The 27,662-nt window shown below is 42.9% G+C and overlaps 1 protein-coding gene across 3 annotated transcripts in view; it reads left to right on the forward strand.

Moving 5' to 3' along the window:
* akt3a (v-akt murine thymoma viral oncogene homolog 3a) overlaps window positions 1-27,662 on the forward strand; it is a 312,730-nt gene that overhangs the window by 138,070 nt on the left and 146,998 nt on the right. The window contains exon 2 of one of the 3 annotated variants that reach the window (XM_078229516.1): window positions 17,068-17,127. The exons of the other annotated variants lie outside the window; for them this stretch is intronic. The gene's annotated coding sequence lies outside the window, so the exon portion shown is untranslated. The remainder of the gene's footprint in view (window positions 1-17,067; window positions 17,128-27,662) is intronic. 3 annotated transcript variants of the gene reach the window in all.

Here is a 27,662-nt window from a genome sequence, read left to right on the forward strand (position 1 = left end):
GATGGAACTTATTGATGTTGTCATATAGTTGTTTCAGTGATTGTTCGCCATGAGTCCAAAGGAAGAAAATGTCATCAATGTATCTAGTGTATAGCGTTTTGGATACAGGCTATGTTGGAAATATGTAGGGTACGCTGAAGCTAACTAGGCTGTTGATAAATATTTCAGTCATGATTTTGGTAAGATGGGTGAGTAAGTAGGAATTCTGAACATGGAAGTGGGTAACCTTGACAGACTAAATGTGTTTCTGAAACTCGGCATGTAATAGCAATCAAGGCACAAAGGTTCCAATGTCAATGGGTTTATTTTGAGAGTAAAAAAAGTACTTGATTTATATAACTTTTCACTCTAAAGAAATTATTCTGTGCACTTTACAATAAGCCATAAAAGTTTTATAAAAGGAGGTAATTTGTCTACTCTCTGTGCCAGCTCCTTATTAGGTCAATTCCAAAATAATGACTGCATCCTGCACTCTTCATATTTTGCTCCACCTTTGGTATTTAACCACACCTCGCTTAAAATATGTAGTGGTTCTACCTCAACTGTATTCCAGGTCTCATCTATCAACTCTGAAGAATTTTGTCCTACCTCTTTCTCTTTCTCATTGCAACTATTTCAAACTGGTAAACCCTTGCCGTTGATCCACCAACCTAGGAAATAGCTTTTCCCTCTAGATCTTAACATAAGGTCCTCTACTTTGTAGAGATAACGCCTCTACTTTCTCAGAAGACTAAGGAAATTTGGCATGTCAGCTACGACACTCCAAATTTTACAGATACACCATAGAAAGCATTCTTTCTGGTTGTATCACAACTTGGTATGGCTCCTGCTCTGCCCAAGACTGCATGGATCCACAAAAGGTCGTGAATGTAGCTCAATCCATCACACGAACCAGCCTCCCATCCATTGACTCTGTCTACACTTCCTGCTGCCTCGGCAAAGCAGCCAGCATAATTAAGGACCTCACGCATGCCAGACATTCTCTTCCACTTTCTTCCTTTGGGAAAAAGATACAAAAGTCTGAGATCACATACCAACCGACTCGAGAACAGCTTCTTCCCTGCTGCTGTCAGACTTTTGAATGGACTTACCTTGCATTAAGTTGATCTTTCTCTACACCCTAGCTATGACTGTAACACAACATTCTGCACTCTGGTTTTCTTCTCCATGAACAGTATGTTTTGTCTGCATAGCGTGCAAGAAACAATACTTTTCACTATGATAATACATGTGACAATAATAAATCAAATCAAAATCGAATCAAAGTGACAAATGAATGCTGAGATGGAGGATGTAAAAAGAGGGATGATTTTAAAAAGCTTGGTCAAAATGGTAGAATTAAAGGAAGACTTTGAGGGGAAGCAGTTACGGAGTAAATTGCAGAGTTTGGGGCAGCTGATGTACAGAAGGTCAGAGTTGGGCGAAAAGGGTGATATAAGCATGAAGGAGGTTACCTGTAGGAAGGAGCAAGACATAGTTTAAACATCAGGATGAGAATTTTAAGCTAATAAATAAGATGGGTGAATAGTGCTTGGTGCTAATAGGTTACGTGTGTAGAGTTGAAGGTGATGCTAAATAATGGGAAGCTGGTTGGGAAAGCATTAGAATAGTTGAGTATGAAGGTGCTAAAAGCATGAATGAGAGTTTTGGTAGTGCTGATACAAGGGATGGAGGCAAGTGCAGTTGCAGGTTGAAGATGGAAGTAGGTTGCCGCTGTAATGGAGAATATGTGGGTCTGGTTACAAATTAAGATGTGGAGATGCCGGCGTTGGACTAGGGTAAACACAGTAAGAAGTCTGATGAAGGGACAGCCTGTTCCGAAAGCTAGTGGCTTTTGCTACCAAATAAACCTGTTGGACTTTAACCTGGTGTTGTTAGACTTCTTACTGTACAAATTAAGACTCAGACTTCCTAATGCTTGTAAATTGTGACGTGCAGTATTGGATTTCGGCATTTCATAAGAGGTGTATAGTGGTGGGGTTGAGAGGTGGTGGAGAGGTAGAACCCGATACTTCCAGTTTGCAGAATGTTGGATGATTTTGTCATGGGGCAGCATGTAGATGAAGAGAAGGAAGGAGCTGAAGATATAAACTTGATGGCTTCAGAGATAAATTAATGTTTAAAAAGCTCTAATAAATTTGCCTTTCCTATTCCAGAATCTCGTCTGTTGGGTTTAGAATGTCAGGTGCATGGATATGGATGAGGGAAGGATTGCCAGTAATAGAATTGGGTTGGAGAGCAAGAGATTGTGATATCATTCGTATCATCTTGGTGTGCAATATTTTAAAATGCCAATAATGATTTGTGATTGCAAGTTTGAAAGTATATGCTCAGCACTTTGTGGATTGAATTGAAAAAATAATTTTAATTTTTAAGTATTGAAATTTAATTGCAATACAGGTTTGTTTTGAAATGTATTTCCTAGGGCTTACTGATCATGCCACCTGGCCTAAAATCTTAGAGCAATACCAAACTTTGCAGACAGGTAGTTGTATTTTCATTTCAAGCTAGATAAAATGAATGGTGATCTCTGAATTTAACTCGGTTTTACATTTGTGATAATGTACCTTTGAGTTTTTTTAAAAAACAGTTGTTTGGGTTTAATCTCTGGGAGCGGACCTGCGGGGTGGAGACTGTGAGCGGTGAGAGAGAGAGCGCGGACTGTGAGTAAATTCTGGGGTTTTTTTTGTCTAATTTTCGGGAGGTTTTTTGTAATTAACGGAAACCGGAAGGCCGCATCGCGAAGCCTGCCGGTAGCTGTAGTTTTTTTTTCTCTCGGGCCCCTAGCCCTATAAATTGGTGCAGAGGAGATACCCGATCCTCTACACTGGTAGAGGATCCCACCCTTCCATCCTCCTCTAACCTAATTATAAGTGTGGGAAGTTTTTTGTTTTTTTTCTTGCTGGTAATGGCTTCAGGGATGGCAGTTCAGGCAGTATGCTGCATCTCCTGTGGGATGTATGTGGTGAGGAAATCCAGTAGTGTTTCAGGAGATTTTGGTTGTAAGAAGTGCATTAGATTGCAGCTTCTGGAGAAGCGTGTAAAGGAGCTGGAGGGGGAGTTAGAGGAACTCCGCATAATTCGGGAGGCGGAGGTGGAAGTTGATAGGAGTTATAGAGAAATAGTAACTCCTAGAAATGAGGCTTGGGTCAATGCCAGGAGGAGGGGTAAGAAGCAATCGGGAAGACAATCCCCTGGGGCGGATCCCCTCCATAATAGGTTTTCGGTGCTGGAGGCTACAGTTGAGGAGGAATCAACTGAGCATAGAGAGCAGATCTCTGGGGGTGAGCCGAGTGAGAAAGCTCAGGTGGTTAGGGGCTGTAAAAGACTGGGCCTTGTGATTGGGGACTCCACAATTAAGGGGACAGATAGGAGGGTCGGAACTAAAGGTAGGGACTCAGGGTTGGTGTGTTGCCTACCAGGGGCTGGGGTCCGGGATGTGTCTGACAGGGTATTCAGGACTCTTAGGGGGGAGGGAGATAAACCACAAGTTATTGTACATGTGGGGACACACGACATAGGGAGGATAGGGGAAGGGGATATTAGGCAGGGATTTATGGAGTTGGGGTGGAAACTAAAGGCCAAGACTGACAGAGTGGTTATCTCTGGACTCTTGCCTGTACCACGGGATAGTTTAGAGAGGAATAGGGAGAGGGAAGGTTTGAATTCATGGCTGAGGGGATGGTGCAGGAGGGAGGGGTTCAGGTACTTAAGCAATTGGGGCTCGTACTGGGGAAGGTGTGACCTCTATGAGAAGGATGGTCTACACCTTAATCAGAAGGGGACCAATATCCTGGGGGGTAAATTTGCTAAGGCCATGCAGGGAGGTTTAAACTGATTCGGGGGGGGGGAGGGATCCTGAGTAGTGGGGCTGAAAGTGAGGGATGCATGGATGGGGACTGCAATGCACGGCATTGCAGAGGTGGGGTGGAGCAGGGTTTGAAATGTGTATACTTCAATGCCAGGAGTATTCGCAATAAAGTGGGTGAACTTGCAGCGTGGATCAGTACCTGGGACTTCGATGTTGTGGCTATTTCAGAGACATGGATAGAGCAGGGGCAGGAATGGATGCTGCAGGTCCCGGGGTTCAAATGTTTTAGTCGAAGTAGGGAAGGAGGTAGAAGAGGGGGAGGGGTAGCATTATTGGTCAGAGATTGTATCACAGTGTCAGAGAGGAGGTTTGATGAGGACTTATCTGTTGAGGTAGTATGGGCGGAGATTAGAAATAGGAGAGGAGAGGTCACCCTGTTGGGAGTCTTTTATAGACCTCCTAAAAGTTCTAGAGAGGTTGAGGAAAGGATTGCGGAGTCAATCCTGCTTAGGAGTGAAAGTAATAGGGCAATTGTTATGGGGGATTTTAACTTGACTAATATTGACTGGAATTGTTATAGCTCTAGCTCGTTAGAGGGGTCAGTTTTTGTTCAAAGCGTGCAGGAAGGTTTTTTGACTCAGTATGTAGACAGGCCAACTAGAGGTGAGGCTATATTGGATCTGGTGCTGGGAAATGAGCCAGACCAGGTGCTAGACTTGGAAGTTGGTGTGCATTTTGGTGATAGTGACCACAATTCGGTTACGTTCACCTTAGTGATGGAAAGGGATAGGCATGAACCTCGGGCCAGTGGTTTTAGCTGGGGGAAGGGTAATTATGAGGCTATTAGGAGAGAATTAGGAAACATAGGTTGGACTAGGAGATTACAGGGACTGGGAACGTCCGACATGTGGAGTTTTTTCAAGGAGCAGCTACTGCGAGTCTGTGATAGGTATGTCCCTGTCAGGCAAGGAGGAATTGGTAGGGCTAGGGAACCGTGGTGCACCAAAAAAGTTTCTTTGTTGGTTAAAAAGAAAAAGGAGGCTTATGTTCGGATGAGACGTGAGCACTCGGGTAGTGCACTAGAAAGCTTTAGATTGGCTAAGAGGGAGTTGAAGAGCGAGCTTAGAAGGGCTAAAAGGGGACATGAGAAGACTTTGGCGGATAGGGTTAAAGAGAATCCTAAGGCGTTCTATAGGTATGTCAAGAACAGAAGGTTGGTTAGGGCAAGTTTAGGGCCAGTTATAGATGGCAGAGGGAAGTTATGTGTGGAACCGGAGGAGATTGGTGAAGCATTGAACCAATATTTCTCTTCGGTGTTCACGCAAGGGGACATGAATATAGCTGAGGAGGACACTGGGTTGCAGGGGAGTAGAATAGACAGTATTACAGTTGATAAGGAGGATGTGCAGGATATTCTGGAGGGTCTGAAAATAGATAAATCCCCTGGTCCGGATGGGATTTATCCAAGGATTCTCTGGGAGGCAAGAGAAGTGATTGCAGAGCCTCTGGCTCTGATCTTCAGGTCGTCGTTGGCCTCTGGTATAGTACCAGAAGATTGGAGGTTAGCGAATGTTGTCCCATTGTTTAAGAAGGGGAACAGAGACTTCCCCGGGAATTATAGACCGGTGAGTCTCACTTCTGTTGTCGGCAAGATGTTGGAAAAAATTATAAGGGATAGGATTTATAGTTATTTGGAGAGTAATGAATTGATAGGTGATAGTCAGCATGGTTTTGTGGCAGGTAGGTCGTGCCTTACTAACCTTATTGAGTTTTTTGAGAAAGTGACCAAGGAGGTGGATGGGGGCAAGGCAGTGGACGTGGTATATATGGATTTTAGTAAGGCGTTTGATAAGGTTCACCATGGTAGGCTTCTGCAGAAAATGCAGATGTATGGGATTGGGGGTGATCTAGGAAATTGGATCAGGAATTGGCTAGCGGATAGGAAACAGAGGGTGGTGGTTGATAGTAAATATTCATCATGGAGTACGGTTACAAGTGGTGTACCTCAGGGATCTGTTTTGGGGCCACTGCTGTTTGTAATATTTATTAATGATCTGGATGAGGGTATAGTTGGGTGGATTAGCAAATTTGCTGATGACACCAAAGTCGGTGGTGTGGTAGACAGTGAGGAAGGGTGTCGTAGTTTGCAGGAAGACTTAGACAGGTTGCAAAGTTGGGCCGAGAGGTGGCGGATGGAGTTTAATGCGGAGAAGTGTGAGGTAATTCACTTTGGTAGGAATAACAGATGTGTTGAGTATAGGGCTAACGGGAGGACTTTGAATAGTGTGGAGGAGCAGAGGGATCTAGGTGTATGTGTGCATAGATCCCTGAAAGTTGGGAATCAAGTAGATAAGGTTGTTAAGAAGGCATATGGTGTCTTGGCGTTTATTGGTAGGGGGATTGAATTTAGGAGTCGTAGCGTTATGTTGCAACTGTACACAACTCTGGTGCGGCCGCACTTGGAGTACTGTGTGCAGTTCTGGTCCCCACATTACAGGAAGGATGTGGAGGCTTTGGAGAGGGTGCAGAGGAGGTTTACCAGGATGTTGCCTGGTATGGAGGGGAGATCCTATGAGGAGAGGCTGAGGGATTTGGGATTGTTTTCGCTGGAAAGGAGGCGGCTAAGAGGGGATCTTATTGAAACATATAAGATGATTAGAGGTTTAGATAGGGTGGATAGTGATAGCCTTTTTCCTCTGATGGAGAAATCCAGCACGAGGGGGCATAGCTTTAAATTGAGGGGGGGTAGTTATAGAACCGATGTCAGGGGTAGGTTCTTTACCCAGATGGTGGTGAGGGATTGGAATGCCCTGCCAGCATCAGTTGTAAATGCGCCTAGTTTGGGGGCGTTTAAGAGATCCGTAGATAGGTTCATGGACGAAAAGAAATTGGTTTAGGTTGGAGGGTCACAGTTTTTTTTTTTAACTGGTCGGTGCAACATCGTGGGCCGAAGGGCCTGTTCTGCGCTGTAATGTTCTATGTTCTATGTTCTATGATCTCTGCAGCTGTCACAGCTTCAGTGTTTCTCAGCTCACAGCCTCTGCTTGTTTTTCTAATTGTTGCCAGGCTGACTACGATGAGTCCTTTTATTGCTCCTTAAGTGGTTGAAATGTGGGTTGTTTATGTTTACACTCTGATTGGTTTTATGGCCTTGCATTGTTAGGAGGGAAAAATGTTGGTTGGCAGGTCAGGTGACAGAAGTTCTTTTGTTTTCAGTTCTGTGCTACAGCTTAGTTTTAGGAGGGACAGCAACCTAAAAGGTGTTTTCCTCCTCTCCCTGTTGTTTTGAAAAATCTATTGGTTATCTGAAAGAAAGTTCTTGCCTTCCTGCAGTAAAGATTCTGCAGTTGGTAGCTTGACCCGGAGTGTCTCTTCCTGGGATTCTGAGAAGTTGTTTTGTCTTCAACTTGTTCTGAGTGAATCCAGAGGACTGCAGACTTCAACCAAAGGGTTCAATTTCCAGTTTCATGGGAGCATTAAACAAGTTCAACACAGCAAAGACTAAAGAGTTTTGTCTATGGAAGGTTTTGTTTTTTCTGTTTGGTTTGGTTTTTCTGTAGTGGTTATTCTGTTTCTTGTTTGTAATTGATACAAGTTCTTGCTAATTAACTATACATATTAACTATATTCTTACATAAACTTTGTTTGATGAATGCTTCCTAGTGGGTAATTTGAATCCTACCTGAAGTGAAATATATCATGTTTATCCTTGCCAAATTCAAGATGCCAAACTTACGATCCAGGCGGGCTCCATAGAACACTTTGGAGCTTCTGACCTGAGCCGCAACACATTTGTATAATTCACTTTTTAAAAAACTTTTATTTCTAAGCAGTGAATCTGCATGTTGCTTATAGAATCATAAAATCCCTACAGTGCAGGAGGCCATTTGGCCCATCGGGTCTGACCAACAATCCCACCCAGGCCCTATCCCGTAACCCCACATATTTACCCCACTAATCCTTTCTGGGACACTAAGGGGCAATTTAGCATGGCCAATGCACCTAACTCGCAAATCTTTGGACTGAGGGAGGAAGCCGGAGCACCCGGAGGAAACCTACGGAGACATGGGGAAAACGTGCAGCATCCACATAGACAGTGACCTGAGGCTGGAATTGAACCCACGTTCCTGGAGCTGTGAGGCAGTAGTGCTAACCACTGTGCCACCGTGCCATCCATACTACAGGCTGTATTCATTAAGCATCTTAATAAATGCCTATTAAAGTTCACAGCTGTACAGTGTTGAACATAGGTCATAAGTGAATAAACTTTCTCTACAGGTATGTTAATTAACTGTACAACGTCTCGGATGGGTCAGTCGACATATTCACCAAAACGTGCATCATCAAAATCCCTCAACAAAGCTGCTTTGGCTGCACATTCCAGTATATGTTCCAACAAAATTGCTATGGTGCCATTGTGGTTCTTAACACCAAGTCTCAGAGTCATCGAGGTTTACAGCATGGAAACAGGCCCTTTGGCCCAACTTGCCTAGTTTTTACCACTAAGCAAGTCCCAATTGCCTGCATTTGTCCCATATCCCTCTATACCCATCTTACCCATGTAACTGTCTAAATGCTTTTTAAAAGACAAAATTGTACCCGCCTCTACTACAACCTCTGGCAGCTCGTTCCAGACACCACCCTCTGAAAAAATTGCCCCTCTGGACTCTTTTGTATCTCTCCCCTCTCACCTTAAACCTATGCCCTCTAGTTTTAGACTCCCTACCTTTGGGAAAAGATGTTGACTATCAACCTTATCTATACCCCTCATTATTTTATAGATCTCTATAAGATCATCCCTAAGCCTCCTAAGCTTCAATGAAAAAAATCCCAGTCTATCCAGCCTCTCTTTCTAACTCAAACCATCAAGTCCCTGTAGCATCCTAGTAAATCTTTTCTGCATTCTCTCTAGTTTCATAATATCTTTTCTATAATGTGACCAGAACTGTACACAGTATTCCAAGTGTGGTCTTGTACAACTTCAAAACGTCCCAACTCCTGCATTCAATGTTCTGACCAATGAAACCAAGTGTGCCAAATGCCTGCTTCACCACCCTGTCCACTTGTGACTTCACTTTCAAGGAGCTATGAACCCGTGCTCCTAGATCTCTGTTCTATAACTCTCCCCACTGCCCTACCATTAACTGAGTAAGTCCTGCCCTGTTTCGACCTACCAAACTGTATCACCTCATATTTATTGAAATTAAACTCCATCTGCCATTCACCTGCCCACTGGCCCAATTGATCAAGATCCCATTGCAATCCTAGATAACCACCTTCACTGTCCACTATGCCACCAGTCTTGGTGTCATCTGCAAACATACTAACCATGCATCATAAATTCTCATCCAAATCATTAATACAAATAACAGTGGACCCAGCACTGATCCCTGAGGCACACCCCTGGTCACAGGCCTCCAGTTTGAAAAACAACCCCCTATAACCACCCTCTGTTTTCTGTTGCCAAGACAATTTCGTATCTAATTGGCTACCTCCCCCTGGATCCCATGAGATTTAATCTTGTGCAACAACTTACCATGTGGTACCTTGTCAAAGGCCTTGCTAAAGTCCATGTAGATGACGTCGACTGCACTGTCCTCACCTAACTTATTGGTTACCCCTTCAAAAAACTCAATCAAATTCATGAGACATGATTTTCCATTCACAAAGCCGTGCAGTCTGTCCCTAATCAGTCCTTCCCACTCTAAATGCCTGTAGATCCTGTGTCTCAGAATATCTTCTAACAACTTACCCACTACTGACGTTAGGCTCATTGGTCTGTAGTTCCCAGGCTTTGCCCTGCAGCCCTTGTTAAACAAAGGCACAACATTTGCTGCCCTCCAATCTTCAGGCACCTCACCTGTGGCTCTTGATTCAAATATCTCTGCTAGGGGACCTGCAATTTCCTCCCTAGCCTCCCACAATGTCCTGGGATACATTTTATCAGATCCTGGGGATTTATCTACCTTGATGTGCTTTAAGACTTCCAGCACCACCACCGTTGTAATATATACACTTATCAAGACATCACTATTTATTTCCCCAAGTTCCCTAACATCCATGCCTTTCTCAACAGTAAATACCAATGAGAAATATTCATTTAGGATCTTGCCCATCTCTTGTGGATCCGCATATAGATCTTGTTGAGCCATAAGAGGCCCTACTCGCTCCCTATTTACTCTTTTGCCCTTTATGTATTTGTAGAAGCTCTTTGGATTCTCCTTTGCCTTATCTCCCAAAGCAATCTCATGTCCCCTTTTTGCCCTCCTGATTTTTCTCTCAACTCTACTGACAACTTCTATACTCTTTGAGGGATCCACTTGATCCCAGCTGTCTATGCATGTCATATGCTGCCTCCTTTTTGACCAGGGCTTCAATGTCTCAAGTCATCCAAAGTTCTGTACTACTTCCAGCCTTACCCTTCACTCTAAAAGGAATGTGCTTATTCTGAACCCTGGTTAACATGTTTTTGAAAGCCTCCCACTTATCAGACGCCTCTTTGCCTGCCATCAGACTCTCCCAATAAACTTTTGAAATTTCTGACCTACCCTGCAGTGCATTCTCTTTAAAGCAGTTTGCCCTCATTCCCTCGTCTTCCTTAAATGAGAAGGTTGTGAGATGTCCCACCGCAGCCACTTCAACACAAAATCTAGGTTGGCACTCCAGTGCTACAGCGCGCTCCTTCAACCAGCACTATTTAAACAGATTACCACTTTGCTTTGTACAAAATGGCTACTTGCTGTTTCCTATTTCCTATTTTACAACAGTTGTAACCTTCACGAAAAAATTATTTGATATAAAGAGCTTTAGCATGTCTTCATGACATGAATGTATCTACATTGCTTAAATTCCTCTTGTACCTTTTCATTTCTATATGTTGATGTTTGAATGGGCGGCATGGTGGCATAGAGGTTAGTACTGCTGCCTCAGTGTCAGGGACCCAGGTTCAATTCCCGGCTTGGGTCACTGTCTGTGCAGAGTCTGCATGTTCTCCCCTGTCTGTGTGGGTTTCATCTGGGTGCTCCGGTTTCCTCCCACGCTCTGAAAGACGTGCTGGTTAGGTGTATTGACCATGATAAATTCTTCCTCTGTACCCGAACAGGCGCCAGAGTGTGGTGACTAGGGAATTTTCACAGTAACTTCATTGCAGTGTTAATGTAAGCCTACTTGTGACACTAAAATAAATAACTTTCACACGTGACTGGGAATTTAACTGTGGGAGGCACAGACTTCCAGCCAACAATAGGACTCGAGTACAAAGAAAAGCAAACCAGAGTTGTGTTTTGCTGTTTTCGGATTCTTTGAGCATAAAACAGTGGGTTGGAAAGTATTGGGGATGGAGGTTGAAGGGGATAAATAGATGTATGAAAGGTTCAGAGAAACGAAACAAATAAATGTTTCTTGTTTTATTACTACAGGTTGAAATAAATTGCCCTGGGCTTAGTCCAAAACTTTTGATGTTGTATTTGGTATTGGGAACTTGAGGTAGAAACAGACTTGGCAGTTTAGAAATGCTTTGAAAAATTTGCTGTCATAAAATGAAAAAAAAAGTCTGGCTTGACTTTAAATTGCAAAAAAACTGCCCTTCCTTAATAAATAAAAATCAAATAATGCCAGAATTAACACTTTGTTTTCAGATTTTTAGCTGTTTTTAGATTTCCTTCTGGGTTGTTCTGAAGTTTTCTTGCTTCAGATCATGGTTTAGCAGCATTCTGTGGCAGTGATGAGCTACTGCACTTAAGTTAATGAAGATGGGTCAATTTTGTTCAGATGAGTTATTTGTCGCTAGGGTTTATCATAATTACCCTAATTACCCTGATAATTACCCTTTATCATAATTACATTTAAAATCAGTTCATATTTGAGCAAATGCCCAAAGCCCAATTGCACTGTATTGGACCTTGGTCCCAGAGGTGAAAGTGGCATTGTTCTGACTAGCTACCCCACCCTATCCTCTGTTGTCAAAAATGTTCTTGTATTTATTTTTGGTCATGTTGTCAGTGAAACTGTTATTGAAAGTGAACTCCAAATGATTACAGTTGTAATTTAAAAGGTCTTGTAATCTTATGCATGTAAAACTGTAAAATTATTTGTAATATTTAATGTTTCTTCGAAGTTGCTAGTAAAATTAGATTTCTACCTCACAGAAACAACTTTTTCCATATGTACTCCCGGTATAAATAGATGGTTTTAATTTCAGCTGTAAAAATGTCTCAAGTTTTTCCTGAACTCAAATTATTTCTGCACTGCAGATTGCAATCAAGTTGTCGCATATTGCCCTGATGTTTTTGGCATGATGCACTGCTTTTCTTTCAGAGTAACTCTCTAGTATATCAATAATAACAACAAAAATGATCTTCTAAAACGTTGCTTGATTGTGTTGATGGCATAGTTTGTTTAGTGATCTGCAAATGAAGGCAAGGAGGGTTTCAGAACTAGTGTAAAGTTTGTGTGTAATTTGAACCCAGATCATTGTACCCAAAGTGGAAATTCCATTTTAGTGTTTTTAATCTGCAAAACAAAGTGCCTTAAGATTTACTACTTAAACTGTTCCAGAGCTTCCCAAACAAGTGGCAAGTGACATTCACGCCACAAAAGTGCAAGGCAATTGCCATCTCCAACAAGAGAGAATCTATCCATCGCTCCTTGACATAGTTGAATATCGACATCCGGAGAGTTACCATTGACCAGAAACTTAACTGGGCTAGCTATTATAAAAAATGTGGCTACAAGAGCAGGCCATTGGCAAACAATCCTGTGGCAAATAACTCTCTTCCTGGTTCCCCAAAGCCTGTCCACAATTTCCAAGGCACAAGTTTGCAGATAACTTGGTGGCAAAGTGGACAGTGAAGAAGGTTATCTAAGATTGCACGGGATCTTAATCATTTGGGCCAGTGAGCTGATGAATGACAGATGGAGTTTAATTTCAATAAATGCGAGGTGATGTATTTTGGTAGATCGAACCAGGGCAGGACTTGGTTAATGGTAGGGTGTTGGGGACAGTTATGGAACAAAAAGATCTAGGGAAACCGGTTCATTGCTCCTTGAAAGTGGAGTCACAGGTGGACAGGGTGGTGAAGGAGGCATTCGGCATGCTTGGTTTCATTGATCGGAACGTTGAATGCAGGAATTGGGACACCTTGTTGAAGTTGTACAAGACATTGGTAAGGCCACACTTGGAATACTGTATACAGTTCTGGTCACCCTATTATAGGTTATTATGAAACTAGAAAGAGTGCAGAAAAGATTTACTAGGGTGCTGCCCGGCCGTGATAGTTTGAGTTATAAGGAGAGGCTGGATAGACTGGGATTTTTTTTCTTGGAGCGGAGGATGCTTAGGAGTGATCTTATAGAGATCTATAAAATAATGAGGGGCATAGATAAGGTAGATGGTCAACATCTTTTCCCAAAAGTAGGGGAGTCTAAAACTAGAGGGCATAGGTTTAAGGTGAGAGGGGAAAGAGAGAAAAGGGTCCAGAGGGGCAATTTTTTCATTCAGAGGGTGGTGAGTATCCGGAACAAGCTGCCAGAGGCAGTAGTAGAAGCGGGTATAATTTTGCCTTTTAAAAAGCATTTAGACAGTTATATGGGTAAGTTTGGTATAGAGGGATATGGGCCAAACATGGACAATTGGAACTAGCTTAAAGAAAAACTGGGCGGCATGGGCGGGTTGGGTCAAAGGGCCTGTTTCCATGCTGTAAACCTCTGACTCTGTTAGGAGTGTGACGGAATACTTTCCCCTTAGCTGGATGAGTACACTTCCAGAAACACTTGAAGCTTGACACCATCCTGGGCAAAGTAGCCCACTTGATTGACACCCCATCCACATGCATTCACTCCCTCCACCACTGATGCATAGTGGCAGTAGTGTGTACAACTTACAAGATGCACTGCAGAAACTCTGAGAGCACTTTCCAAATCTATGACTGCCATAATCTAGAAGAACCAGGGCCAAAGATACCTGGGAACGCCACCAGCTGAAAGTTCCCCTCTAAGCTGCCTACCATTCTGACTTGGAAATGTATCATTGTTCCTTCACTGTTGCTGGGTCAAAATTCTGGAACTCCCTCTGAGTCTACCTACACCACATGGACTGCAGCGGTTCAAGAAGGCAGCTCACTACCATTTCTTGAGGGCAAATAAGGATGGCTAATAAATGCTGGCCTAGCCAGCAAAGCTCATATCCCTTGAATGAATAGAAAATACTTCCTGCTTTATACTTATTTTAATGTCAGATTTTATGAGGGCTCAGTGAAAAGTAAGGGCTGCAGTGGGAACAGGAATTCTTAAGTGGATGGAGGAGGTGACAGGTGGCCTTGGCAGGTGGGGGGAGGGATTCGACTGTGGGAGGCTTCAACTGTTAGGGGAGGGGGGGTGCGCCTAAGGAAGAGAGACATGAGTTCACAAGGAGTTGTAAAGGTTGATGAAAAGCAAGCTCACTACAAAAAAAAATTGCATTTTTTTTGCAGCAATTGGACCAGTCCATTAGATTGCACCCTATACTCCTCGCAACGTTTTGTATTGATTTGAGCTGGCTCCTCTGGGTTTGACGAGGAAAATAAAAACACTTCCCTTGAATGGCATCCTATGCTTCTGATTCTCTTTAGGTTTTTGGAGATACTGCCCTTTAGAGAAAATATTAAAACTATATCATCAGCTGTTCTATTTCAGAAGAATCGAACCAAACTCCTTGCCATATTTATTTTGATTTAAGCTAGAAATGTGGCCTTTACATGTGGTTGTTTCTTAAACTATTCTGACAGAAGTAAAGAAAATTCTACTGAACTAAAGGACAGAACTGCCTGCTTTTGGCAGACTTGATACCAGCCTTTGGGGGCTCAGTCTCTCAGCAACAGTCTGTTATACTCTCCCTGGTTTTGGAACAAAGTTCTATTGTAACTGTGGTTGAGATTATTATTTGGTTAGGTTTCAAACAGAATCATCTGTTGCATCTGGGGTATTTGACTTCCATTTGATTTGAAAAGCATGAGTTAAGTTTTTCAATGCTGTGTGTTATTATAATTTACAAAGACAGGACTCCGTCCCTCAATTTCTTTCAACTTTGTAGGACATGCACCAGTACAATAAGCCTCGATTTATTGTCCCTTAGAAAAAGAAGGATTCATCTGTCTTTTCCTACATTCTGATGATTAGCTCTTTTGACTTAGAATGACCTCCTTCGACAATTGGTTGAATTACTTCAATCCTCCCTTCAGGAGTGGATAGTCGTGGCTTCCTCCCTTCAGGAGTGGATAGTCGTGGCTTCCTCCCTTCAGGAGTGGATAGTCGTGGCTTCCTCCCTTCGGGAGTGGATAGTCGTGGCTTCCTCCCTTCCGGAGTGGATAGTCGTGGCTTCCTCCCTTCAGGAGTGGATAGTCGTGGCTTCCTCCCTTCAGGAGTGGATAGTCGTGGCTTCCTCCCTTCAGGAGTGGATAGTCGTGGCTTCCTCCCTTCAGGAGTGGATAGTCGTGGCTTCCTCCCTTCAGGAGTGGATAGTCGTGGCTTCCTCCCTTCAGGAGTGGATAGTCGTGGCTTCCTCCCTTCAGGAGTGGATAGTCGTGGCTTCCTCCCTTCAGGAGTGGATAGTCGTGGCTTCCTCCCTTCAGGAGTGGATAGTCGTGGCTTCCTCCCTTCAGGAGTGGATAGTCGTGGCTTCCTCCCTTCAGGAGTAGATAGTCGTGGCTTCCTCCCTTCAGGAGTGGATAGTCGTGGCTTCCTCCCTTCAGGAGTGGATAGTCGTGGCTTCCTCCCTTCAGGAGTGGATAGTCGTGGCTTCCTCCCTTCAGGAGTGGATAGTCGTGGCTTCCTCCCTTCAGGAGTGGATAGTCGTGGCTTCCTCCCTTCAGGAGTGGATAGTCGTGGCTTCCTCCCTTCAGGAGTGGATAGTCGTGGCTTCCTCCCTTCAGGAGTGGATAGTCGTGGCTTCCTCCCTTCAGGAGTGGATAGTCGTGGCTTTCTCCCTTCAGGAGTGGATAGTCGTGGCTTCCTCCCTTCAGGAGTGGATAGTCGTGGCTTCCTCCCTTCAGGAGTGGATAGTCGTGGCTTCCAGAAGGTTTTGTATTTTTGGGATATTCAGTATCTTCCTGTAAGCTTTGACTCATTGAGGGTGTAGCTTTATTTGGTGCCATAGTTTATTTAAATAGTTTAATAACCGTCATCTTTTCTCCGAAGGAATAGCCATAAACTAAAGTTGTACTAAGACCAACATTGCTGGTCATTGAAGTTTTTCCATATAATTTGATATACAGTGTGCTGTTTTTGATATCCGGTAATTGTAACTTATGTTCCAACCATTGCACTTCTGTCATATCAGCTAGATTCTTTCCTATTTATTCAACTTGTATCTGTAAGAATGCCATTTCCATCATAAAGGTGCAGTCTGATTGAAGAAATGCTTAGTTACTGCTGGAGAAATCTTTTTTAAGATTTCACTGCTACCATACACTGCCCTTTCCAAACATGATAGCCACACATTTTTTTTCTAGAACTGTTATCCCCCACCCCCAACAAAAAACCTGGCTCCCCCCCCCCCCCCCCCATTCCTCCCCAAACACAGTTCCTACATCCTTACTCCTACACCTATATCCCAGCAGCACTATTAACTCAGCCCCTCCAGCAACCCAACATGCAACTTGCATCCAGCCTCTTATTGTGTTTACCTGCAACTTGGAACATCTTATCATCTTTCTTTACACCTAGGGTTTCAAAAATAGATGAGATAAAATTAATTACATAATTATAGCCTTAAATGAGATCTGGGCCACTGATCTACAGTTTTCACATGAGTATGATTTAGAGTTGGAGCTAGGAAACATCATAAGCTCTTGTACAATAGGCATACAATGTGACTTCCTTCACTATAATTGAATTTGATACATTTTCCATCATCTAAACATAAAACAATGTCTCCTCCAGCTCTTCATAGTGCTGCTTGTACTTCACAAGTGTATTAACTGGCTCCCTACAAGCAATGTCACAGGAGATGCACTAGTTTACTTATAGAAGAAGAGATTGATTTTGGTGGATCTGGATCTACAGGAAGATGTAGGGTAAAATTTGTTGATGTATCCATGATCACGCATTTTAACGTGCAATAGTCTATGCTTTTGCAGATGGATTCGAAAATTTATTTAATTTGTGTTTCTTAAGGTATTCTAGCTCTTGACAAACTTACCAAGCCAAGCACAATAGCATAAAACTATTAGATTTAAATAAGAGACTCCACAAACACCTAATAAATCAATCATTCCTTGCAGGGTTCTACTGACCATGATGCACCTGACCTCTCCCCAATGGGAAAAGCTGAGGATGTACAGGTAACCATCAATTCACAGCATTAAGAATGACATAGACAGACTGTCCTGGCATATTTACACCCTACTTAAAATTGAGCTCATCCAAAACTCTGTCTGTGTCCTAACTCGCACCTCACCTATCACCACACTCTTTGCTGACTGACATTGGCTTCCAGTCCAGCAACTCAATTTTAAAATTCACATCCTTGTTTTCAAATCCCTCCATAGCCTCTCCCTTGCCCATCTCTAAGCTCCTTCAGCTCTTTAACCTTCTGAGACCTCTGCGCTGATACAATTCCTGCCAAAATTTTAATTGTTCCACCATTGTCAGACCTGGATGCTAAGCTCTGGAATTACCTCTCTGACCCACTCTACTCCTCAGGTTTTAAAACCTATCTTGACCACACTCCTCTGCTCTAATATCTTCTTGTGTAACTTGGAGTCAAATTTTGTTAATGTTTCTGTGATGCATTTTAGGACAGTTTACTACATTAATGGAGCTTTATCAATGATGTTCTTTGGTACTCAAAGAAAGCGGGGCTCGTTATCTGTCCTGAGTTACCCTGGATAAGCAATGACAGGCAACAGAAAATACTCAAAGTAATTTGCTTCAAGGCATGACTATTCAGTAGCCTAACCAGCACATCAGTATGGATTCACTAGCTGACAGCTTTTGGATCAGCCACAGCCCTCTACCCTATAGGCCAGGTAAAACAAAGTCTAGATCAGTCTGACCAAGTGTGCACTTGAGCAGAGAAGTAGTTACCACAGGTAGTCTGTTATGTCAATAGTAAAGTTGACATCTCGAAAGCTTCATCAGGATGATGTGCAACTGATACATTGGTGCATAGTTCATAGGATTTCTTTCTTGCTGGATTGAACAATAAAACAACAGATACTCAATCACAGGACTGTTTATCCTCATCAGTGATAGATTCTGAATTATCTGTGAGGCATAGGATTTAAAATTTAGTTGAGTTATTTGCATATAGCTTATAAACCACCAACCCCCTTCTTCCAGGACAAGCAATTAATTTACTTGGAAATTAGAGGCTTCCCCTCTGCTGGATAATGTGGCTGTCTATCTTCCCCATTCCTTTCAGACCCAAAAATGCTGCAGAAACCACATTCACACCAGACAAAAGTATTTTTAATAATTTTGTACCATTCTTTTCAGCAGTGCTTTTTTCAGCATATTGGATACAAGCAAGGCCAGCACCACCTTGTCAGATAGCAGAGGTCTGGACTTGCAATTAAATCAGATTCTACCCAGGAGTTGAGCATTTGTTGTTTTTTCACAGTAGTTGGTTATTTTATATTTTGCTCTTGTAGAACATCCTCTGATAGAGCTGTTCTAAATTTGAGTTTGCTGTATATACCTTCTCAGCTCAATTACGTCACTTGCTCTTCTAAGTGATTTGCGTTTCTTGCTTTTAGGGGATTCAACTCGCCCTGTCCTATATCCCCTTACACATTGGTCTAATCTGGAGATACTAATGTGCTCTGATCTGGACTGCATATTTATACTGACATAAATGCTGCCTCAATTTCGGAATGAAACTGAACAAGGACCGTTAGATCAGAGATCCAAATATCCTCGGCCACTGTTACACAAACATCCAACGTGCCTACCGCTCTTTCGCCCGTCCACACTTTGGCAAATCAGACCAAAGGCTGTGCTCCTGCTCCCGGCTTACAAGCAAAAACTGAAGTGGAAGAATCCGATAAAGTCGTGCAATGTTGGTCTGACGAATTGGATGATCTCCTATGGGACTACTTTGAGTCCGTGGACAGGTCAATATTTAAGAACTCAGCGGCAAACCTGAGTGAGGATGCCACTACAGTAACAGCCTTCATTAGTAAGTGCATAGAAGACTGTGTGCCAAAAAAGCGCATCTGTCTGTTTCCCAACTGGAAACCACAGATGAACATTAAAGTCCAGGTCTGAGGCGTTCAAGTCGGGTGACCCAGACCAAATGATGTGGAGATGCCGGCGTTGGACTGGGGTAAACACAGTAAGAAGTTTAACAACACTGACCTGCACAGGATCCGGATGCTCGTCCAGGTATACCCCATCTGGGCCAGTCACTTTCCATGTATTAACTTTCAAGGCAGCCAATCTGATGTCTACGATGGTGACTTCAGATACTGGTTCGGCTTTTCCCTAAAAGTAAGACGCTGCGACAACGGATGAATGAACACCGCTCGACAATCACCAGGCAAGACTGTTCTCTTCCTGTTGGGGAACACTTCAGCGGTCACGGGCATTCGGCCTCTGATATTCGGGTAAGCGTTCTCCAAGGCGGCTTTCACGACACAACGGCTCAGAGTCGCTGAGCAGAAACTGATAGCCAAGTTCCGCACACATGAGGACGGCCTCAACCGGGATAATGGGTTCATGTCACACTATTTGTAATCCCCACAGCCTGCCTGGACCTGCAGAGTTTCACTGGCTGTCTTGTCTGGAGACAATACACATCTTTTTAGCCTGTCTTGATGCTCTCTCCACTCACGTTGCTTGTACCTTATAGACTTGATTAGCTGTAAGTATTCGCATTCCAACCATTATTCATGTAAATTGAGTCTCTGTCTTTATATGCCCTGTTTGTGAACAGAATTCCCACTCACCTGAAGAAGGGGCTTGGAGCTCCGAAAGCTTGTGTGGCTTTTGCTACCAAATTAACCCAGACCTATACAGGAAATCCAGATACGATCAACAGAGATCCATTAAAGATGCCAAGAGACAGTAGTGGAACAAGCTAGCCACACAGACACCCACCGATTTATAGCAAGGCCTGCATGATACAACAGGCTATAAGATGAAAGCATGTAAAATTGCTGGCAACAGTGCATGCCTCCCCAGTGAGCTCAATGCATTCTATGCCATTTTGAGGAAGAGGTCAGCGCGAGTACGCCTTCTACCCTGAAAGCCAAACCAGTATCTGAAGTCACCATCGTATTCATCAGATTGGCTGCCTTGAAAGTTAATACATGGAAAGTGACTGGTCCAGATGGGGTATACCTGGACGAGCATCCGGATCCTGTGCAGGTCAGCTGGCAGGGGTATTCGCTGACATCTTTAACTCTCCTTATACTGATCTGAGGTCTCCAGCTGCTTCAAGAAGACGACCATCATCCCTGTACCAAAGAAAAGCCAGGCAGCTTGCCTTAATGACTATCGCCCGGTGGCTCTGACATCCATCATTATTGAAGTGCTTCGAAAGGTTAGTCATCGCACTCATCAACTCCGGTCTCCCAGATTGTGTGGATCTACTACAGTTCGCCTATCACCGCAAAAGGTCCACAGCAGACGCCATCTCCCTGGCCCTACACTCAATCCTGGAAAGCCTGGATAACAAAGACATTTATATCAGACTCCTATTTATTAACTTCAGCTCAGCCTTCAAAACCATTATCCTGACAAAACTAATTTCCAAATCCGTGGCCTAGGATCCAGCTCCTCCCTCTGACTGGACCCCAGACTTCCTAACCCACAAAATGCAATCAGTAAGGATAGGCAACAACATCACCTCCACGATTATCCTGAGGTCCCTACCGATGCCCCGCAAAGCTGTGTCCTCTGCCCCTTGCTATACTCCTTCTACACTTCTGAGGCCAAATTCCACTGCAACTCTGTTTTCAAGTTTGCTGATGGCACCACCTTATTGGGTCATACCTCAAACAATGATAAGATGGAGTACAGGAAAGAGATGGAAAATCTGGCGAAATTGTGGGACGACAACAATCTGCCCCTCAATATCAATAAAATGAAGGAGGTAGTCATCAACTTCAGGAAATGTAGTGGAGGACATGCCCCTGTCTACATCATTGGGAATGAAGTGGAAATAGTCACGAGCTTCACATTTGTGTCCAAATCACCAACAGCCTGTCCTGGTCCCTCACACCGACACTAGTTAAGAGAGCCCACCGACACCTCTACTGTCTCAGAAGGTTCAGAAAATTTGGCATGTCTGCTATGACTCTCTCCAATTTTTACAGATACACCATTGAAAGCATCCTTTCTGTTTTAATGCATTGTTGCACATTAGTGAACATGCAAAACTTCCAACATCAATAGATTATTTTTTAAATTTGTTCTTCAGATGTGTGGGATCCCAGGAAGACTCTATTTATGGTTTACTTGTTGGTTGCCTGACTGTCTTAAGAAAACTGGTATGGCTCCTGCTCTGACCAAGACTGCAAGATACTACAAAGGGTTGTGAACATAGCCCATCATAGCCCAACCTCCCATCCTTTGACTCTGTCTATGTATCTCGCTACCTCGAAAAAACAGCCAGCATAATCAAGGACCCCACGTACCCCGGACATATACTCTTCCATCGGGAAAAAGATACAAAAATCTGAGATCACGTACCAACTGACTCGAGAACAGCTTCTTCCCTCCTGCAATCAGACTTTTGAATGGACCTACCTAATATTAAGTTAACCTTTCTCTATACCCTAGCTGTGATTGGAACACTATATTCTGCACCCTCTCCTTTCCTTCTCCCGGATGTACTCAAGAACATCAAATGGAGTTTAACCCTGATAAATATGAGGTGATTCATTTTGGTAGGACTAACTTAAATGTGGATTACAGGGTCAAAGGTAGGGTTCTGAAGACTGTGGAGGAACAGAGAGATCTTGGGGTCCATATCCACAGATCTCTGAAGGTTGCCACTCAAGTAGATAGAGCTGTGAAGAAGGCCTATAGTGTGTTAGCTTTTATTAACGGGGTTGGAGTTTAAGAGCCGTGGGGTTATGCTGCAACTGTACAGGACCTTGGTGAGACTACATTTGGAATATTGTGTGCAGTTCTGGTCACCTCACTATAAGAAGGATGTGGAAGCGCTGGAAAGAGTGCAGAGGAGATTTACCAGGATGCTGCCTGGTTTGGAGGGTAGGTCTTATGAGGAACGGTTGAGGGAGCTAGGGCTGTTCTCTCTGGAGCGGAGGAGGCTGAGGGGAGACTTAATAGAGGTTTATAAAATGATGAAGGGGATAGATAGAGTGAACGTTCAAAGACTATTTCCTCGGGTGGATGGAGCTATTACAAGGGGGCATAACTATAGGGTTCGTGTTGGGAGATATAGGAAGGATATCAGAGGTAGGTTCTTTACGCAGAGAGTGGTTGGGGTGTGGAATGGACTGCCTGCAGTGATAGTGGAGTCAGACACTTTAGGAACATTTAAGTGGTTATTGGATAGGCACATGGAGCACACCAGTATGATGGGGAGTGGGATAGCTTGATCTTGGTTTCAGATAAAGCTCGGCACAACATCGTGGGCCGAAGGGCCTGTTCTGTGCTGTACTGTTCTATGTTCTATGTTCTATAAGAACGATATGTTTTGTCTGTATAGTGCACAAGAAACACTACTTTTCACTGTATCTCAATGCATGTGACATTTGATTTGATTTAAAGATGAGGCCCAATAGAAACATGTAAACTGCTTTGTTTGTAGAAGGGGAACATGAGCCACAATTGTGATTGGATTCATTTTGAAAATGATTCTGATCTGTTTTCATGCATTGTTGTATATTAGTGAACATGCAACATTTCCAACACCAGTAGATTATTTTTTAAATTTGTTCTTCAGATGTGTGGGATCTCAGGAAGACTATATTGATTGTTTACTTGTGGTTGCCTGACTCTTAAGAATTAACCACATAGTGTGGGATTGGAGACCCATGTAGGGTAGGTAGGGGTGGAAGTTTCCCTTCCTTTTGGCAAAACAGATTTTCATGTCAATCTGGCAATTTTTGTGGTTATTATTGGTAACCCACATATTACTAGATATATTTATTTAGAAAGAAATAACTTTTTTTATAGCACATTTAAGAACCTCTGCATCTCAATACTTTACAGGCAATGAAGTTGGAGTTTAGTCATTATTGTAATGTTGGTGACATAAAAGCAAATTTGTCTACAGCAAAACCTGATCCAGAGCAATCTGTTGATGACCAGGCAGTCTCTTTCAGTGAAGTTGAGGGATAATTATTGGTCAGCACATCGGGGAGAATTCTGCTGTTTGAATAATGCCATGAGATCTTTTATGTCCAGCTGAAAGGGCAGACTTCAACCCACAAACTTTGACTCAAGGGCCAGGATTCATAGGGTCCCCAATAGTTTGAGAAGTGGAGTGTGGTCAGGGAGATAGAGCAGTTGTAGGAGACAATCCCTAGCATTTTCCCAGACTGCATAGTGATCTGATTTCTGGCCAGACAAGCTCCATCCGAGGATGCTGAATTGGCACTGCAGATAAATGATCCTGCTGTTATCCAAAACCTTTTTCAGAGTCTCCGAAGTAATGAGTAGGTCTTGGTTGCAGTTTAGCAAGTCGTCCTAATGTTTTTTTTAAAAAAAAGTTAGTCTAGAATGCCCTAACTGAAGCAGAAAGAGTTTGTGTTACTATTTTTAAAATGAGGTGCTGATGAGAAATTGAAAATCTTTCCCAAGACCTGCAAAGATGTGGAGTGGACAGTGATCCACCCGATAGTGGTGTTGCCAAGGTACCGTGGGAGAATAGAAGATAGCCTTTGAAGTTCCAATGGATGTACAGGTCATTTTATGAAAAATAAGCCCACATAAGCCAGCAGTTTTACTGGTCACACCTCCACAAAGATGTGGTGAGGTTCTGGAAAACTGCCACGCCTATCTGGTTGTGGAGAAGCCCCACCTGCAGCTATGGTTCCCGTACCAGCTTTTAGGGAACCTTTCCATAAGTTGCTAGTGGATTGTGTTGAAGCCCTGCCAAAAATGAAAGTGAGCTGTCAGGTCATGGTGCACCTGCCCAACTGTGTAGTGTACCTGGACAGCCTCTGTACATTGACATTTGAGAACGCCACCTGGAATAACTGGAAGTTTTCACAGTGCAGGACACTAGTAGCATCCCAATAGTAATGGGTAATGCGGAGGAAATAAGAAGGGAGCAACTTAGAATAATCAACATCAATAGAGAATTAGTACTCAAACTACTGGGGATGAAAGCAGAAAAGTCCCCAGGGCCTGATGGCCTACATCCTAGGGTATCAAAGGAAGTAGCAGTGGAGATAGTGGACCCATTGGTTATAATATTCCAAAATTCCCTGGATGCAGGTAAAGTGGATTGGAAAAATGATAATGTAATGTCCTTATTCAAAAAGGAAGCGAGACAGAAAGTAGGAAACTATAGACCAGTTAGTTTTAACATCTGTTGTTGGGAAATTGTTAGAATCCATTATTAAGGAAGCAATAGCAAGACATTTGGAAAGTCAAAATGCAATCCATCAGAATCCACATTGTTTTCTCAAGGGTAAGTAGTGTTTGCTAGAGTTCTTCAAGATGCAACAAACCAAATGGATAATGGGGATCCTGTAGACGTAGTATGTCTGGACTTCAGGAAGGCGTTTGATAAGTGCCATACAAGGTAAGATCACTGGGGTTAAGGGTAATTTATTAGCTTGGATAGAAGACTGGCTAACTGACTGAAGGCAGAGAGTTCGGATAAATCTGGTTGCCAAGATGTAACTAATGGGGTTCGGTTTAGAGACCCAACTATTTACAATCTATATTAATGATGTGGATTCGGGGATAAAAGGTACTATAGCTAAATTTGCAGTTGTCACTAAAATAGATGAGATAGTAAGTTGCAATGAGGAAGTAAGAAATTTACAAATTGATATTTATAGGTTAGATGAGTGGACCAAGATGTGGCACGTGGGAGTTTAATGTGGATAAGTGTGAGCTTATCCATTTTGGTCAGAAAAATGGAAAGGCTTATTATCTAAATTGAGAGAAACTTTGGGGTGCTTCAGTGCAGAGGAAGCTGCGTGTTCTTGTGCATGAGTCGCAGAAAACTGGTATACAGGTACAGCAGGTAATGAGGAAAGCAAATGGAATTTTGCCATTTATAGCTAAAGGAATAGAGTATACAAGTAAGGAAGAGTTGCTGTAACTATACAAGACATTGGTGAGACTGCACTTGGAGCAGTGTGTACAGTTTGGTCCCCTTATCTGAGGAGGGATGTTGTGGCATTAGAGGCAATTCAGAGAAGGTTCACTAGATTGATTCCAGAGATGAGGAATTTGTCTTATGAAAGATTTGAGCAGTTTAGGCTTAAACTGAGGTTAGAAGAACGAGGGGAGATCTAATTGAGGTATATAAGATGATAGAAGGCATTGCCAAAGTAGATGTATAGTGGATGTGTCCTCTTGTGGGGCAAGAGGTCAAAGTTCTAGGATGAAGGGTAGCAGATCTAAAACAGAAATGAGGAGAAACTACTTCTCAAAGGGTCATGAATCTGTGGAATTCACCAGGCCAGAGTGCCTGGTGGATGCCGGGACATTGAGTAAATTTGAGGAGATGGACTGATTTTTAATCAGCAATGGGTTGAAGGGTTATAGAAAATGGGCAGGAAAGGGGCGTTGGGGCCGAGATGAGATCAGCCATGATCGTATTGAATGGAGGAGCAGGCTGAAGGAGCTGAATTGTCTACTCCTGCTCTTAGTTCTTATGTTCTTAAGCCCCCTCCCAAAGGTTTCAGTCAGCTGTCCTAGTGGTCAATCTCTGAGCAAGTTTATTAAGGCTGAGATGCCATAGCTGGAGTATGTGGTGGGTCACGGCCAAGTGCTGCCCAGAGCTGCCATGAAATAAGCAGTGGTCCCATCCTCTCAACAAAATGGGAAATAATGAAATACCAGAGGTTTGTCTCAAACCTCAGTAACAATGGCCAGCCCACTAACAGATCTAATGTTTTTTAAAAAAAGCAACAGTAATGTGGACAGAGATGCCAAACAACTTTCAAGAAGCTAAAAGTCATTTTAGTAAATGAACCAATGTTTAGCAGCTCTGGATTTCAGCAAAGCTTTTATATAGCCATATATGCTAGTGACCGGTAAGGGCTGTCCTATTCCAAGGATGAATTGGGATAAATCGTGTGATCGAGTATTTTTCCAAGAAATTGAACAAACAACAGAAACAAGTTCCACTGGAGAAAGAATCCTTCAGATTATTGCTGGCTGTCAAACTTTGATACATGTCTGAAAATGGATACAGAGAGACCATAGTCTATATGGACCATAATCCTTTGATCTTTATGGAGAAATTTAAAACGCAAATGTGAGACTAATTTGTTGGAGCAATTTGTTCCCCATTTCACTTTGAAGATTACAAACATTGCTGGTAAAATTAATGGCCTGTAACTTACTAGCTCCTGGATAGTGTATCAGAGAGTATACCAAAGAGGTGTTGGGGAGCTCTCCTGGAAGTTGCAGCTAAGGATTACATGGCAATTGCCTGCAGAGTTCAGACTTTCAATGGGCAATTACTTAGCACTGGGAACCATCTGATACGATTTAAATTATAAACATGGGATGGTTCTGATGTGTTATAGTGATAGTCACCCAGGAAAAGAAATTAAAAACCGCTTTAGCACTGACTCACCTCAGGCTGCCCAAACCCTCCACCCCCCCCCCCACCCCCCCAAACCCCCCAAAAAAACAAAATCCACTTGGAAACAGCTCCACCAGAAACTAAGCAGAGCACAACCAACAGATTAAAAAAGATGAGTGTTGTGAATGTATGTTTTTATTTTGCTGTGTTTTTTTTTCCATGTAATGAAATAAGTAAATGTTATTCCATTCTGCATGGTGTGGAAGTGTTATGGGCATGTGCTTTTGTGAAGGCATGATTTCGGATTATTTTTCACTGGCTGGATTGTAAACTGGAACCCAAACAGATGATTTAAAAAAAAAGATAAAACCTGTTCAGGCTGTGCTGCTACAAAACACAATCTTGCATTCTACAAAATTGGAATGAAGGCAGATACACAATCCCTTGGTGCGCATGAAAGATCCCATCTCCTGACAATTCATGCCACACTGAGACTTTGCAAATGTTTCGCTTACCTGTTCTGAAATAATAACTGCAGCAGACATGAACTAATCAAGCCCTTCTGGGAATATATAATGAGCAAGATATTTTGAGAAAACCCTTGTAAGCAGGAGAGAGGAAGAAGTGGAAAAAAAACAATGTTGTACGGAGTCTTCAGGCCATGTGCATTCTCTCTCGTGCTGTCTGGGAAAGCACTGCACTCAGTTTGTAAAGTGACCACCCTGAAGAGGAAATGACTATGAACTGAGATTCAGACATGGAAATCTGCTTTATACAACAACTAAGCTAAAAGGCTACAACGTTGAATCACTGCATTGACATAACCAAGGAACAGCTAACCATTTACCCCATTTTGTAAAATCCTAACCTCTGTGTCTGACCTCAGCACGGTAATAGTGGGACAGAACGGGTAACGCACATCTCTAGATGCTTATAAAAAAAAATCTTAGTCAAATGAGGAGTGAGAGAATAGAGGAGTAATTTAATCTCCTCTGATTGTAACATTAGTATAGTGTTAATTGATTTAGTGTCTTGTCTTTTAATACAATCTGGTTTCAGGCCTTTGGGAGAAACCCTCTATACAACATTGATCATAACTGAGTGTGTGCCATTCTGGACCAACCTTAATTTATACAATATAGTAAACAATCCTGGGAGGCACTGGCCTCGATTTTATGTTGTGGG

This window comes from Mustelus asterias, chromosome 15 (assembly GCF_964213995.1).
Source record: "Mustelus asterias chromosome 15, sMusAst1.hap1.1, whole genome shotgun sequence".
Classification (NCBI taxonomy): Eukaryota; Metazoa; Chordata; class Chondrichthyes; order Carcharhiniformes; family Triakidae; genus Mustelus; species Mustelus asterias.